General features: G+C 46.6%; 1 protein-coding gene across 1 annotated transcript in view; it reads right to left on the reverse strand.

Moving 5' to 3' along the window:
* Nucleotides 1-11,336, reverse strand: part of LOC138567737 (low density lipoprotein receptor adapter protein 1-B-like) — a 198,763-nt gene extending 187,427 nt beyond the window's left edge. The window contains exon 1 of the mRNA XM_069646219.1: nucleotides 11,194-11,336. The gene's annotated coding sequence lies outside the window, so the exon portion shown is untranslated. The remainder of the gene's footprint in view (nucleotides 1-11,193) is intronic.
* Nucleotides 11,337-14,044: the final 2,708 nt, after the last annotated feature.

The following is a 14,044-nucleotide window of genomic DNA, read 5'->3' on the forward strand; positions in this document are numbered from 1 at the left end:
GATACTGGAGGCTTGCTACTACGGTAGAGCTCCCTTGTTTCTTTAGGACGGGGACATGGAAGTTAGACAGTCATCTTAGTGCAGAGGTTCTGGAGTGTGGGCACCTGAACAGCTCTTGCTGTTTCAAAGCCATGCGATTCACCACTGGGTCCCAAGTCTTCAACAGAACCTTCTATCCAAACCGGGTTGAAACTATCCACCATGCCAAGTGGTGTTGGCCAAAAGGCTAGGAACAGGGAAAGGTGACCTAATGAGATGCATCCGTTTGGACATTTTGCAATAGACTTGCATTGTCCTCAGAAAAGAGCCTGCCGCATGGACCTTGCGCAAAAATCTATAGACCTGGCTCTTCAACTAACCCAGCACCTTCTAAGACGCGCTACTCATCCTCATGCAAAGAATCACCAAAGACCACTGCCAATCGGTATCCCTCCACACTTGACACCCACCCCGTTTTCCTCTGATCTGACCTATACCCCCTCCTTTTTTTGTCCTCCCCCTTGTTTCCTCAACGTAACTAGCGCCTAGATACCCAAGGATTTTGTGCACGGCAATAAATACAAAAATAAATAAATATTGTACTTGTCATTTGTATAGTGCCTTTAAACGATATGATAGTTTAAATGCGGTAGACCGAAGTCCAGAGTGTTGGAGGTCATCGAGTAAGATTATAATGCGTGTGTGCACTTGGCCAAGAAAGGCATGGCGGGGCTGGCCAGGCTCCAATAGAGAAGCAACCCATGCGGGCAGGCATGTGGATGGGTGCTGAGAGGAGTTGGGGTAGCGTCAGTTCTAGAGACTCGCTATGTGTTCAGCATGTCCGAATTTGTCACAGGCCCGTGCTGCATTCTGCTGTCAGAGGTGTTGAGGCGAAGTCTGGTGTATGCAGGCGCAGAATTATGTGAACAGCGCAATCGAATGCTGTCATAGCCCTTGCTGTATACTGATGTGTGTGGATAGCCATGCCTGCGGCCGTCGGTGTATTATACGCACCTTGCAGCCATGGATGGCGCTTTGTTGCTTGGGTGCCCGCTCAGGTACTTGGATTCTTCTGCTCATTCGGTGGTGTGTTTGGTTGAACCATGGTTCTTACACTGCAATCCACCAGTTTCCTTTCCTTTGAACTGTGTTTAGTCTTTTGTCAGACTACCCCCACAAATACCCTATGACAGGGGTGTTGCTAGGTCTGGAAAAGACCCGGGGCTATGCTAATGTCGGGACTGGCGGGACTCTGGGCTAGCTAGCATTTTGGTTGTAGCCCCGGAGATTCTATCTGGGGCTACAATCAAAAGACCCGGGGCTATAGCCCCATCAGTGCCCCCTAGCAACGCCTCTGCCCTATGATGTTTGCTTCCCTTGCTTTCTGTTTTATCACAGGGTATAGTACTGAATATGTTTTACCTGTCAAAATACTCACTAGAAAATAAATGCTTCTATTGTGCTGACAGTAAATGTTGGGGCACGGATCAGTGAGTTCATGCGTGTCAACTGTTGATTTTCATCACTGGGCGGAAATTGCCCCACCCCGGGCCCGGAATATAAGCAAGCCATCAGCACAACCCACCCCCTTAACTGAGCATTTTACAGCAACTATTTTGCACCAGGAATTTCAAAAACCTGTATGATTTACAGACACCTTTAAACAGAATATCTCAGCAACTACCACCCAACCCGCGGAGCAAGCTCGGTAGCTTTCTACTTTAGGGCGTGTCACTCTACCTTCAAATAATTCAACATCGGATATGGGTTCCTTACTGTGCTCTAAATTGCTGCAGTAGCTACAGCCCAGCTCATGTACACGACGTTAAAGCCCAAAGTGTTTCATCCCCAACCACTCTGGCACTGCGCACAGTGTCATTTAGGGTGCTACACCGAGAAACTAAAAACCGCCCCACGTCTATGGGGGCAACGTGATGTTCTTGCCGCCAAAGCTAAATAACTAAGGGGGCTTTACTTGGCACCAAAAGGGTCATAACCCATGTGTTAAACAGATACTCTTTGACTACCTATCATTTGAAACTGAGCTATGAGTGATATATTTTCTGTTTAACCACGTTTTTGATTGAATATTATTTTAAGCTGAGTCATGCCTGTTCTGCCAAATACCCTCTCTAACTAATTATTATTTGAAGATGAGCAGGTGGGGGGATGATGTCTGTTTTAGTTGAAAGCATGCAGTCATTTGCGTAGGGAATGCTATTGGATGGTTGAACTAGGAGTGAAGCCTTCTCATTAAAGCTATGCCATCTCTTGTCTGCATTAAACGACTACTAAGAGCAGGTGACCATGACTAAGAGCAGGTGACCATGACTAAGATCAGGTGACTATGACCAGGTGACCATGACTAAGACCAGGTGACCATGACCAGGTGACCATGACTAAAAGCAGGTGACCATTACTAAGAGCAGGTGACCATGACCAGGTGACCATGACTAAGAGCAGGTGACCATGACCAGGTGACCATTACTAAGAGCAGGTGACCATGACCAGGTGACCATGACTAAGAGCAGGTCACCATGACTAAGAGCAGGTGACCATTACTAAGAGCAGGTGACCATGACCAGGTGACCATGACTAAGAGCAGGTGACCATGACCAGGTGACCATGACTAAGAGTAGGTCACCATGACTAAGAGCAGGTGACCATGACTAAGAGCAGGTGGCCATGACCAGGTGACCATGACTAAGAGCAGGTGACCATGACTAGGAGCAGGTGACCATGACCAGGTGACCATGACTAAGAGCAGGTGACCATGACTAAGAGCAGGTGACCATGCCCAGGTGACCATGACTAAGAGCAGGTGACCATGACCAGGTGACCATGACTAAGACCAGGTGACCATGACTAAGACCAGGTGACCATGACTAGGACCAGGTGACCATGACCAGGTGACCATGACTAAGAGCAGGTGACCATGACTAAGAGCAGGTGACCATGACATGTATAACCCAGCAGGACATTAAAGACATCCCAAAGAAGCGCATGCGAGGATTGTGATGCTAAACCAGTTCTGACCATCTCATTGCATTCTTGGACTTAAAAACCTGGCTTTGTAGTTCGAAACTAGAACTACAATGGTCAAGAATATCGAATGAAGTGCTATGATATGACAGGTTATTTATAATGTGCTTAATACCCAGAGGTTTCTAAGCGCGGACCCGGGGATCGAACCTGTGGTGCTCCGTGTCGTCGTGCTTCCGAGGCGAGCACGTTGCGCCTGAGCTATCCTCCCGAGACTAAGTGTGCTGAAAGTAAGTAATTGAGCATCTGAGTTCTTACAGGGCACCACTCAACAGCTTTCTTTCTGCATGTTATTAGTAGAGATCATATCAAATGCAGCAGGGAGTTAGTCCCGTACTCCCATAGCCATTCCGCGACACTAGGATATTTTCAGGAATAAAAAGGGGCTGGGAAAGGTGTCTCAGTGACTTGTAGTTCTCCCTAGGTATGTGTTCAGCGCCGGAGTGCATGACGTGGTATTCCAGAGAAGGCCATATGATGATGGTCATGGTTTGACCGAAACATATACATGTTGTGGCGGCTACAAAGGATGTTGCCACATTAACATGGCCTAAAATAAAAAACTTTAAAAATATTAATTTGAAGGAGTTTATTAAAGAATCTATAAAAATAAAAGATATTTGTTAATGCCACAGACATTGAGGGTGGAGAACACGTTGGATATTAGTCTCATCGATCGCTGGTCGAAGAGGGTTTAATTGTAATTGTGAACATTGCTTAGCATGCGCACATGGCAAGCAGCGCTAACAATTTAAAGTAGACACTGCCTGGGATGCGAGCATGCCAGCCATCGTTTACCCACTTTGTATGACAGAGTGCAAAAGGCGGCGTACACACGTGAGCTCTGTTGTACAATGTTGGTAAAAAAAAAAAAAAATATATATATATATATATATATATATGCAGCTACCCAATGGTGAAGACCGGTCGCACATTGGAAATCTCACAAATACACACACACACAAAATAATTCCAAGGGATACACACAAACTTGTAAGGAGATTTGCTGCAACAGGCTTGACATTCCCAGTAAACTCCTAGTTGAAATTCCCAGTAAGTGTTGCATTCTCAATAAGTACCCAGTTGCACATGCCCAGTAAAGTCCCAGTAAGTTTCCTCTTTGATATTCCAGTAAGCCTGGAATTCCCAGATAGCTCCCAATGTTACATTCCTAGTAAGCGTGCATTGCCAATAAACACCCGGTTTGACTTTAATAGAACACTCCAAGCTCAGCAAACTTACATTCCCAAGAAGCTCCCATTAAAATATTCACTGTAAAATTCCAGTTGGATATTTCCAGTTAGCTCCTAGTGTGACTTTTCAAGTAAGCTCCCGGGTTGAAATTCCCTGTAAGCTCCCAGTTTGACTTTACCAATAAGCTTGGCATTGACAGTAAGCTCCCAGTTTTACATTCACAGTAATCTCCCGATAGGCTTTCTGTTTCACAGTCCAGTAAGCTTGATATTACCAGTCAGCTACCATTCTGACATTCCTAGCAATCTTACATTCCAAGCAAGCCCCCAGTGTGATAGTCCCAGTAACCTTGACATTCCCAGTAAGCTCCCATTCTGACTTTTCCAGTAAGCTCCCAGATTGAAAGCCATAGCCCAGCAAATTCACATTTCCAGTAAGCTCCCAGTATAATATTCACAGTACAACCCAAGTTTGGCACTCTCAGTAACTCCCATTTTGACTCTCCAATTAAGCGAGGTGTCAAAGTCCATGTAAGCTCTCAGTTTCTCATTATCGACAATCCTGGCATTTGCAGTAAGCTCCCATGTTCATGATCTGCCCACAATCACACACTAAAGGCAAGTTGCAAAGCCGAGAACTCCCGGAACCCAAGATGGCAAATTAACTACTATACCATAACTCCTCCCCTAGACACACAGTAAACCGAGTGTACTGGGCTGCAATCCAGTTGTATAGACAAAAGAAAACTGTGCAGTGCTGGGCAAACTGATGGCTTTCACACAATATCAGTTTAACACAAGGCGATGATGATGTGGTCAAAGATACAATGAAATAGTCTGGCAGTTCATAGAAAGTAAAGACAGACACAAACAAAACACTCATACACCCATACATGCAAACGGATTGGTACACAAGCATGTACAGAAAGAAAGGCATGCCTATGCACACGAAATGTCACAAAAAACACTGCTACACAACCATGTACACAGTGACACATAAAACACACCAAGATATAAAATAAGCAGCGTTGCATAGCAATTTGCTATGCAATTATATAGATTTTCTAATTAAATTGACATTTGTGTAGCAAAGCTAGTTATTTAAGTTACCCTATTCAATAAAAGCACAGCTCACTCTTCATTCCTCCTGACATCAGGGTTCTCCCCACCCTCTTTTCTCTGTTCACTGCAAGTTCAAAGGGCCTAGTGGAGAGAAAGTGCAGCAGCAATCATCTCTTCCACTTTTAAGAGCCAAAGGCCTGTTTGAGAATGTCAGGCAAGATTTTTTGTTTTCTTTTTCAAATAACTGAACACCAGAAGTAATCAGGATGTTACTTTTACTAGGCAAACTATATTCTGCCTGGCAAAGACCAGCGTGTGTTAACTTTCTTTTTTATAAAGACAGTCATGCAATTCCACTTCAACAAATGTACGTTGTTTTATAATGCATAGTTACAGTATTTTTATATTTATTTATTTATTTCCAAATTTAAAACACAGCATTGTCTCCATTCTTTACAGCAATGTTTAGGTTAGTGTATTTAAATCTCAGTGTCAACTATTTCATTTTGTTGGGGAAGATGCATCACACTGACGACTGAACACTTTTGAAAATGTACATGATCACACATCCAAATGCTTGTGATGGCAACCCTAGTTCTGTGACCTGCTATCTGCATGAATCTGTGCTACTGGTGCTCAACCCATGAGCTGATACCATATTCTACCTGGGCCATCCAGTTCTGTGGCTGCTACCCCATCTACTCAGTCTCTTACTTTCGTTCCTCTCACAAGAAGAATATACAAAGCTAACTAGATGTTTACGCACAGTAGTGATCAATAGTTCCATCCAGACTGAACATCTGCATATCTAATGCAATAGCATACACTGTAGTTACTGAGCTCGCGTTGCTCCATGATTATGATTGCATTATTTGTTAGCACCTGCAGGAGACAGCTGGCCAAACTATTTTCAGAGCCTTTTTTATCATATCTATTTATCTCCATTCATGCAGCTAACCTTTTACATTTTACAGACACTTCCAGGGCTTGCAAAATCTACTCGCCCACACACATAGTCGAGGAGATTTTCTCACGAGTACCATTTGCAGGGGATGTTTGAACCATTTAAGTAACATTGACTTTATTTGCAGTAAATGTCAAATAAAAGTTTCACTGTGCATGGCGGACCTGTGGGTGGCAGTAGAGTTCCAGACAGAGTGGGTTTGTGGCGACAGGTACCATTTTACAGAAAGTACATTTACATTTTTTGTTATCCGTTGCCTTTGGTTGCGTGCATTTCTCTTAGGTCGAGTAAAACCAAGTTACTCGACCTGCAGTTTTAGTGAACTTTAAATCATTTGCAAAGCTGACTCCTCACACTAATGTCTTACTTCACTGGTACACAACAAAGTTGTATTGATGCTCATTTTTATGTCTTGCTTACAAATAACTTCTGGTGACATTAAAAATATTAGCACAACATTGCTAATCAAATGGGGTTGTTTGCTAATCAAACATATTTTAATTAGCAAACTCAGTTAATCAATACCTGAAAACGAATTGATGTATAGGCGCATTATAAATGCCATATCATATCATATCATATCAAAACTAATGGATGCCTTGCACACAGTCATGAAACAAACTTTTATAAATACACCCCCCAAAGTTAGATACAATAGAATAGCAGACGTAGACGTAAATACACACACACACACAACCCTAGTAAATATAATCCTGCACACTCACTGAAGCGGAAGAAGGTTGCAGGACCAGGCTTCACGTAAGGCGCTCTCGCTATTGAGGAACTATCAAACAAAACATTATTAACAGAGACTGCCATCAGTGCCCATATGTGGGCTGAACAGGGGGGCATCATCCACGGGCAAAAAACCAAGAAGACTATCTTGGCCACATTTATTAACAGCACACCCCACAAATGTGACCCAGGTCAGCCAAGTAGCAGCAACCATGAAATGCATCAATGCTGGCATGAACTCCTTTTTATGACAGGTGGTCCCTTCCGCCCCATGGACAGTACATGATGGTGAGGCACCACCCTGGCCTACCCGCAATGCCCTTTTGGTGGCAGTACCAGGAGGCCCCATAACCCATACCTATACCGACAGCCTCCTGATCCCACCCCCCAGGGCCCCGTAACCACTACCAGGCAAAATCCCCAGTGAGAGGCAGCCGACACCACTGGCTGACACTGGGGGCAAATCACGGTCCTCTCGGATCTCCACCACCTGAAACCCCTGCCCCAATGCCCCCACACCCCGCACCAGATACTGAAAATGTGCAGGGATGGTGGGATGGAAAAGAAGTTGAACAGAGTATGTGATGCGGCATGAAGCAGGGACTGGCAGCAGCACTGAGGGGGAGGAAGGGGAAGCCGCTGGCGTTTTTTGTGCTGCCGGCTCCACTCCTCTGGCAAGCCTGCAATTCTGACGCTCTGCTCAAACCCCGCCCTACACCCTCCACCCCGGAACACCCAGCCGCTTCCAGCCTGGCATGGTGCGTCATCACTGGGCGCGAACGGTGTGGGGAGGAGCTGAGGGAAGGGTTTTACCTCCGGTCTCCGAATGGCAGACAATGCACTTTGATATAAAACACATATCTAAAGGCATACACATTCAATACAAATACACCAACACAAAAACTCTGGTGAACACACATCAATACTACCTATGCATATGAACAGACACCAACAAAACATAGGGATGCAAATACACACAGAAACATACACATGCTGGTGTGTTTAGGGTTCATAAAGTACTGTGTTCCTCCCCCTATATATAATTGTAAAATACTGTGTGGCTTCCAGCTAGGTCCGTGCACAATAAATACCATCCCCTTGCACTTGCGTCATCTCAATGTCACCTGGCCTAGTAAGATCATAGTCTGTCTTCCCTCTGTACCCCCTCCCTTGCCACGCCGCGCCTTGAAACACTTGTGTATAGGCGCGTTATAAATGCCATTTCATATCATATCATAATAATAATCATAATTTTGCTCAGGTGTTAAGTGCTTGTTTTAATATGTGTTGCACAGTGTTAGGTACAATTTCACTTACTGCTATTTTACCTCTATATTTGTGGACCCCTAAACTTTCTGCATTTGTTTCACACTCCTGTCCTGACTTTCTGCCAGTGAAGCACAGCCTTCAGCTGCGCTCCAATGGACGTTCGCTCATCGTTAGGGGGAAACTGACTTGTCCTTCAGACAGTCAGTGCTGAGAATCTTTGCTTCTCTTAGTTTTATGACTTTGTTGCCACTTTTGGCAAATGTATTTCAGTGCGCAAAGTACATTACTGGACCGCACACTGGGGTCCTTGCATTTTCAGGCCCTGGTCATTTCTTTATGATTTTTTGGTAACTGGACAATATGCCTAGGAGTAGACTGGTGGCAGCAGAAGCTTTTTCATGTGTTTTTACATTTCTTTACTGAGCCATACTGCGCTTATCGTGTTTGGCTCATGACTGTAGCTAGTGTCCATAATGGCCATGACAGAAGTTCTTTTTGCTTCTCCTTTGGCCATTTTGTCCGTTGGCCCTCCTCCTGGGCCTTGTGACCTGGAGAGTCCTTATTTGGGCATGCATTCACCAGTGAAAGCCGTCACTTTCCGCGGGCTAATGCAAGTCACGTGTGCAGGTATCCAGGAAGTGGGCTGGGACTGTCTGGTCTCAATCCATACTACTGGTGCCAGATGTCTGATGTGCAGGAGAGTATGAGAGCCGCAGTGGTCCCTGATTGGACCACTGCTGGCGTGCATGACTCGGGCAGATCTCCTCATTGGCCAGCTGGGTGCGAGCACTCACTGGACTTTGGGATATGAGGAGGGGATCTGAGTGCAGACCCGCAGATCACCAATAGGTCCAAATCGACCTATACATGGAGCCAAGTATCCAGAGAAGTGAAGCAGATCCAAGGACTGTCCAGAACCGCGCAGAGATTATTTGGCACCCTGATCTCGCTAGAGCCCTGCTTTGCACTCGATCTCCGGAGACCTGCAAAGGTGCTTCAATGTCATAGAGTGGTGGGACCAATCACTATCAATGCCTCCTTGCTGCTGTGCAAACGAGCCTGCTCGGAAGTGCCCCTGGTCCCTCCAGTGGACTGACCAGCTTGAACCTTGGCACCTGCGTTGGAGCGTTGCTTTGTCGAGAATTGTCTCGAGCTTTGGGGAAATCCTAGTTTGCAGTGCATAGCATCTCCTTGCCAAATATCCCACTGGCTTTGGGCCACGAGAGAGAGACGTGCATCAGACCGCGAGACTTGCATCCCCTTGCGTCACTGTGCAACAATGACGATCGCTGCTGGTGACTTTCCCACCTCTCTTCTAGTGTTCTGAGACTAGCTGCATCAGTGCTTTCTTTGTCCTGCATTCATGATAAGAGATTCAGCTCCAGTTGTAAACCGGACCCGCATCTGTACCCGCAACGCCTGTGCACTTTGAAGCTTAACCAAGGAGGGGATTTCGTACTCCAGGCGACTATCTCTAAGCCTGCCAAATTTGGACCCAGAGTGAGCTAAGGGCAGTGAGTAATCATACCACTTACCGGTGGCCCCTAATTCATCCAACTAGTTTCTACGCACAAAGTATCCGTTGTGGTCCTTCCCTTGGCTTTGGTGGCTCCTGCTTCCTAAAGCCGTCCAAATGTCGGGGACAGCTTTGTTCTCCACAGCAGACTCTCCTCTGTCTCTCAGAATCGAATTTCCACACTCCCGAATCCTCCCTCTAACTTTTCCTTCCCATTGAATATTGTACTTTCTAGCTTTACGCATCAACAAGCACATTCACACACACACTTGACGCTGAGCACAAGGCTCCAAACTTCGTAGGGTTGGACTTAATAAATCAGGGTTTTCCACTTCTGGAGTTGGCCAATGTATTAAAGTTTGTTTGCTTTCCCTACCCCAACAGGTTTTGGCAGGTAACCGCACTTTATCGCAACTACCGAAAAGGGACTGTATATATACTTTACATAGTGTGTGTTTAAGTTGTGATACGACTGTTTTTGCCATTATTCACCGGTGTTCATTCTGGGCCTAATAAATTGTGTAAGTTTGAAATACTACTGTCAAAGAGTAATTCTTGTTGTCATACTGTGTGTGCTCATCCAAGACCTCAGATCACCCCACTACTCTTGAGACTTGGCCTTGACTGCTCTCAAAGCTACCATGACTTCCCTGGCTAACTTCGCTGTGGTGTTCCCTGTTTCACTAACCAGGCTGGCCCGCTCAACATCTGTTCAAGAAATCCATTCCGACATACATACAGCCACAGGTTAACATCCCTACAAGTCCAACTCACACCCCCTAAATTGGACAATCGAATGCTAATAACCCACAGTGAACTGATTTACAAAGCGTTTTTCAATGGGATTTTCCCTTTGAAAACGTATTTTAAATCAGGCCCAATTTCTTGTCATCTCTCTTCTGATGTCATATTGCGATAGATATTGTGTCGTATAATGTCATCCCAGGGTTGCATAAAGTCGTTTTTAACACTCGCATTGTCCATCCATCTGTGTGCTCATGGGCCAAACTTGGCGCATTCCAAAACAAACAAAGAAAAACACAGTACATATACAAAGGACAGCGCTTAGAAGCCGGAGAAATGCAGCACGAACCACTACACAAAAAGCAGGGTCACGCTTTTGTGGATACAGAGCACACACAGGCACAACTGCACGTGTAGCAAAACGCGTGTGTGGCATACACAAAGACAGAGAGTACACAATTTAAGAAATGCGTTGTCATGACACGTCCGCACCACGTGTTAGCCTACACAGTGTGGCTGCCAAGTGCCACCGACCGTGCCCGCTGCCCTATGGCGGTTGCAATCAGAGGCGGCGCTCAGGGGGGTTGCACTGGGGGGTTGCACCGAGCAGTGAGATACTCTCGACCATTACACAAACATGCCCGTAGCCACGCACACGTGTGTGCGGCTTTGGTGTACCTGCCACTCACCTCCAGGGGCTCCGGGTGCAACTGCTCCCGCTCCCGTGCAAGCAGACTGTGTTTGTCCTTGGCGCAACGCTCAGCCTGCCACCGCCCACAGACTCCACCCTCACCCCACCGCTGCCAACCGTGCCCACTGCGCCACCGGACCGAAGAAATTTGTTTCCAAATTTGGGGTCCGAGTTATACTTTCTCTATTCCTGCCTCACCGGAACTCGGGTCCCCCTGGCCCCTCCCGATCTCCAGATGTCAGGGCGCTGCTGGACACTAAAGTTCTCTGTTTCAGGGCTTTTCTGAACACGAGCTGCCCCACGCCCCCTGCAGGGCGTTGGAGCGCTTTACACTCTTAGCTTGGAGATAACTGACTATCATTACAGAAGGACCACTTTTAAAATGACCATGCACACACTACACACAACGGCATAGGGCTGGGACACGCCCTGCCACCTGGGCCCTCTGCACCAGAGTGGCACAGCACCGCAAAACTCCTCACACCGCCATTCAGCTTGTGCGCACCAGAGTGGCATAGCGCAGGGAAGCGCCATACCCTGCCCGGTCCTCCTCATGAGACGGTTTATGGCGCATTGGCAACAGGGATGAGGGTGCTGGGCATAGACCACCTTGCTGTAGGGCGGGGCCGCTAGGAACAGCATGATCCTGATGGCACAGACTGGGGTTGCCAGCACCCTGTAGTGCGGGGCACTGTGTGGCGAGCCCTCTGTTTCCAAAGTGGCGCGCGGCGCGCGGCGCGCCACAGTCGATGGCTGCAATGACAGTCTGGAGGCAGGAGTCGGTGGTCGGACTGCAGAGTGGCCTCCTTCTGTATCTTGCTGACAGTTTTGATCTGTCAGTGGGGGATGTTGGATACCGAAACTGACCCTGATTACTCCAATTTCTCTGGTTGAGAGTGTAGTCGCGGTGTGAAATGCTTCTAGATCTGTTTCTTCTTGTCACAGTAGAGATGGTTTCACTACTCTACTACACTACAGTGTAGCGGGTAGCGGTCAAAAGGATTTGTAGTCATCGTAGAAAGTTTCTTGATCAGGGGGTTTGAGTTCTGATCCAGTCCTTGGCCGTCCTTCCTGTTTAGCTTTGCTGGCTGTTTCTCGATTCCCAGATCCCTGTGCAGGTCTACTGTTCTTGTAAAAAGTGGGGCTCCAGCCACTATCATCAGGGCTTTGGCCTGCACCTTTTGAAGAGTCCTCCGGTATGTTTCTGTACAGGCGCTCCCAGGGACGTCATTTCACCAAAATGCCAGGGGTAGTGGAAGAGATATCACTCGACCCTTGACCTCTGATGACATCACAGGAAGTGTTGTCATCTGACCCTAGCCCAAAGTGACATCACAGGAAGCAATAGAACACGACCTTTCACCCCTTTGCAAGACAGGAAGTGGCATCACATAGCATTGTTTCTAAGAACATTATGAAAAATATGGTTACGGTATCACTATAAAATGATATACACTGTGCACAAGAGTGGATCACCATATGTATCGTTAATATCAGTGCGTATAGGCCCATATTTTCCAAATTACTGTGAATGCAAGCAGACGTCCAAGGCCAAACGATAATGATGTGTTATTGTATAGCAGTTATTCTTAAGCGCGTCATATAGAACAAATATGCATACACTATCACCCAACCTGTGTTGGTACTCATTTATCAACCTCAGCAGGATGAAAGGCTGAGCTGACCTTGCCGGGAGTCGAACCTGCAACCTGCAGAACACTCACACACATTAAAGCAGCCACCGCTCAACCCACTGAGCTATCTTACTGGCTATAGCTACCAGAACACCAGCCACTCCAGAACCAAAGAGCCACATGCTGCTGACCGCAGCCCAGGAGCCTCAATAAACATTCATTTTGACAAATGTTTTCAAAAAATATATTTTTTTAGGGGTAGCAAGGGAGACCACAGAGGTAGCAAGGGAAACGCCAGGGATCGTAGTTGCAACCCCTGGCGACCCCTACATGACGTCCCTGGGCGTTCCATGCCAAAGAGGCATAAGTCAGGGTGGGTCTATTAATCATCTTGTAGATGTTGACTTTACTCCGGCTAGGCATGGACCTTGACTTCAAGAGTGGGTAAGTGCTGCAATCTTGCCGAGAGCTTTCTGTTGGGTGTTTTCAATGTGGCTCCTCCAGGTGAGCTTCCTGTCCAGGGTCACTCCCAGGTAACAGCTGCTGCACTCCCACTCGATGTTCTCTCTGTTGAGGCTAATATGCGGGTGCTCCCATATGATCTTTTTCATGAACAGCGTAGCTGTCGTCTTGCTGGTGTTCAGTGCAGTCTGCCAGTTGCTGTACCATGCTGACATCTTGTCAAAGGATTTTTGTAGATTCTTCGATACCTTCTTTTCCCTGAAAGACTGTCAGATGACTGCAACGTCCTCTGCATACAAATCCAGGTCTGTTTTGTGAAGATCTGTAGGAGTGTCGTTGCTGAAGATGTTGAACAGGAATGGTCCAAGGATAGATCCTTGTCTCATGCCTGCTCGGATAGGGCGTGTTGTTGAGAACTGTGGCCGCATGGTCACGTGGAAGGAGCGATCGTCTTAGTAACTTGCAATCACGTTCCACAAATAGTTTGAAAATCTGAGGTGAATCATCTTGTGCAGATGATTCTTTGTGCCATACTCGATCAAAGGCTTTGGCCACATCCAAGAAGAAAGTTCCGGTGCATTTGTGGATGTTAAATCGATGGGTAATTTTGTCCACCACTGTCAGTAGCTGATGGTCCATCGCATGCTCTTCACGAAATCCAAATTTTTTGTTAAGGAGACGATTCCTTTCAGAGGCAAAATTGCTGAGGCGGGTGACAAGGGTTGTTTCCAACAGCTTACACAGTCCCGAGAG

The sequence above is a fragment of the Ambystoma mexicanum genome, chromosome 1p (assembly GCF_040938575.1).
Source record: "Ambystoma mexicanum isolate Mex_15411 chromosome 1p, UKY_AmexF1_1, whole genome shotgun sequence".
Taxonomy (NCBI): Eukaryota; Metazoa; Chordata; class Amphibia; order Caudata; family Ambystomatidae; genus Ambystoma; species Ambystoma mexicanum.